Source organism: Vigna unguiculata, chromosome 8 (assembly GCF_037176805.1).
Source record: "Vigna unguiculata cultivar grain cowpea cultivar isolate G323 ecotype 2 chromosome 8, ASM3717680v1, whole genome shotgun sequence".
In the NCBI taxonomy this organism is placed as follows: domain Eukaryota; kingdom Viridiplantae; phylum Streptophyta; class Magnoliopsida; order Fabales; family Fabaceae; genus Vigna; species Vigna unguiculata.
The window spans coordinates 27,377,061-27,380,125 of NC_140799.1; the positions used below are offsets into that span (position 1 = coordinate 27,377,061).

A 3,065-nucleotide genomic window follows, 5' to 3' on the forward strand; every position below is an offset into this window, starting at 1 on the left:
TGTTATTATTATTATTAGTATCGGATATTATTGTTATTGATAGTATTTTTATTAGTATAATTCATTATATATTTATCTATAAAAGAATATTTCATTTTGGTGTTTACATTTTTATTTTCAATTTTATCCTTTAATAAATAATTGTTTTATTAAATTTAACTGTTTATTTATTTAATTTGTTTTAAATTAATTATTTTTAAACTACAATATTTTTTTAATAAAAAAATAATCTACAAAATAAATAAAAAGTATTTATACTTATTTCTAAAATTAGACAATGAACACATGCGTTTTTACCAATATAAATAAATTATTTATTTAAATATAATTATAATTATATTACTTTTTTATTCAAATAAAAAAAACAAAAGAAAAATCCGCACGGCCAGTTCTAAAAGTAGTTATTCCTAAAAGTAAATAATTGTATGGACCTAGCGATATCAGTTCCATCTTTTAAACGCTTGTAAAAATAATTCATAATTTATTAAAAAATCAGAAAGTTTCAGTTCGATATCTCTATACATATAATCATTTTTTATTTGCATAATTAAATGTTTTGAAATAAATGATTAAAAGTTAAAAGAGTAAGAAAAGGTTAAATACTAAAAATAAAAATTGTGTAAAAATGCAATGAACGAAATTATAAAAGAACAACAATTTAATAAATTATTGAGTTAAAAAATAGAAGTAAAAGGAATATATCGAGTGAGAGTTACGAGCTAACGCTGAGGAAAAAAAAATGATGCTTGGAATTGAATGAAGAGTGAGGTGTGAACGCGCAAAGACACGGTCAAACTGGCTTCGCAGGAACGTTAAAGACAGCCACACCTGAAGCATGGCGTGGCCACGTGTCTTGTGCAGACAACCATCGGCGCGTGTCTTTCATTCATTGGCTCCCACGTTAATCATACTTAGCTGTCTTTCTTGCTGCCAAAATTCACCCTTCTCACTGCTTTTCAATTAATTTATGAATCAACACTCATATTCAACTTCGCCTCCTCCTATATAACCACACCCACTCCCAACCACAAACCCAAGAGTGACCGAGAGATTCTCACCAAACAAACATTTTCTTCTTCCTCACTTCCCTTTTCTCCTTCAAAATTTCTGCGCCTTTCTCTCTTTCTCTCTCTCTCTCTCTCTACTCTCCCCCCTCCCCCCTCTGTAACGCCCCGCTTCTCTGAATCCCTTTCTGTTAATCATCTGTCTTTCAGCGCGTGATTTTTTGGGTTTGCCATATTCTCTCACAGAATCAAACTTCAAAGGATTTCTCCAAAGCCAGGTGTTTTCAGAATCGAGATCCAGGTTTTTTCTTTCGGTTTTTTACTTCAAAATCATTCTTTTCTTTTCTCAGCCACGAGGGTTGTTTTTGATCCCTCAAAGCTCTTTTTTTTTTTTTTTTTCTCTTCTGAATTTTCTTTGGATTAAAGAGGTTGTCTATTATAAACCTCATCCAAGCTTTTGAATTTTCAAATTTGGAGTACTGGAACGAAATTTTTATCTAAGATTTGCGTGTGTAGTTGGTAATTTTGTATGGCAGCAACGATGGATTTCTACAACGGACAACCTCAAGTTCAGTCGGATCCATTCAGAGGTGAGCTGATGGAAGTTCTAGAACCTTTTATGAAAAGTCCTTCCTCAACTCCCTCCTTATCTTCAGATTCAGCTTTACCTTCAACTTCCACTTCTACTTCATATTCCTACTCTCCTTCCCCTCTCTCATTCCCTCCACACCCTAATTTCTTCTATTCAGACCCTTCCTCCTCCTACCTGTTCCAAACCCAAACCCTAATAGGCTTTGAACAACAACCCGCTTCTGTTCTCGGGCTCAACCACCTAAGCCCGTTTCAGGTTTCTCAGATCCAGGCTCAGATGCAGGCTCAGAGCCAGACCTCCCTCTCCCTCAACTTCCTGGGCCCCAAGCCCGTGGCAATGAAGCATGTGGGTGGGCCTCCCAAGCCCCCCAAGCTGTACCGCGGGGTGAGGCAGAGGCATTGGGGAAAGTGGGTGGCGGAGATCAGGCTCCCCAAGAACCGAACCAGGCTCTGGCTCGGAACCTTCGACACTGCCGAGGAAGCAGCTTTGGCGTACGACAAAGCCGCGTACAGACTCCGAGGCGACTTCGCCAGGCTCAACTTCCCGAACCTCAAGGGCTCTTGCCTCGGCGAGTACAAGCCTCTGCAGTCCGCCGTGGACGCTAAGCTCGACGCCATTTGTCAGAGCCTGGCCGAAATGCCGAAGCAGGGTAAGACGGAGAAGGGTGGCAGGTCATCATCATCGAAGAAGTCAAAGGCAGCTCCAAAGGAGGCTCGGAATCCGAACCAGGATGCCAACCCGAACCTTGCTTGCAAGGCCGAGCCTGAACTTGAAGCCGAAGCCGAACCTGTTCAGTCTCCTGAAAGTGATGGCTCTGTGGATTCTTCTCTGCTCTCTGATCTCACCTTTGATGTCAGCGAGCCGCAATGGGAAGATGCTTCTGCACATTTTAATTTGCAGAAATTTCCTTCTTATGAGATCGATTGGGATTCTCTCTGAACACATGTTTTTTAAATGTTTTGTCGGTAATTATGATAATAATAATTTAGTATAGTGGTAGGTGGTAGGGGCTCCGCTGCAATTTGAATTTTTGAAGATTGCAGTGTTGCATATGTAGGATTTGGATAATTGGGTTTATTTTATTTTATTTTTTTATTTTGGTTTATCATTGGAACATTGACTGTGAAGTCAATATGTTGTAAATCTCTCTGCCTTGGCCAGCTAGTTTTTTTTCTTGCTTGGCCAGGGAGAATGACTTAGGTTTTTGTCCATGTTTTGGTGTTCGTCCAACTATGTAATTCAATTCTATTTGTATCTCAATTTATATATGTGTTCTTTTTTAATTTATTTTTAATAATTATACTACCTTGTTTCTGGTTTCAATCAATCCAGTGACGTATTAAAAAGAACCGATACATAATTACTTTCAAATAAGACACTAACTCACGCTGGTACTCTGTATGTGAATAATGTCCGTTTTGATTTGTGTTGTTAAAGGTGCAAAACATGATCCATGTGAGTGTGTCGGA

At 38.1% G+C, this 3,065-nt stretch overlaps 1 pseudogene across 1 annotated transcript; it reads left to right on the forward strand.

The window, feature by feature from the left end:
- Positions 1–1,014: 1,014 nt before the first annotated feature.
- Positions 1,015–2,856, forward strand: LOC114194502 (ethylene-responsive transcription factor RAP2-13 pseudogene; annotated as a pseudogene). The gene has a single exon (XR_014984244.1). The product of XR_014984244.1 is annotated as an ethylene-responsive transcription factor RAP2-13 pseudogene (transcript).
- The last annotated feature ends 209 nt before the right edge of the window (positions 2,857–3,065 follow it).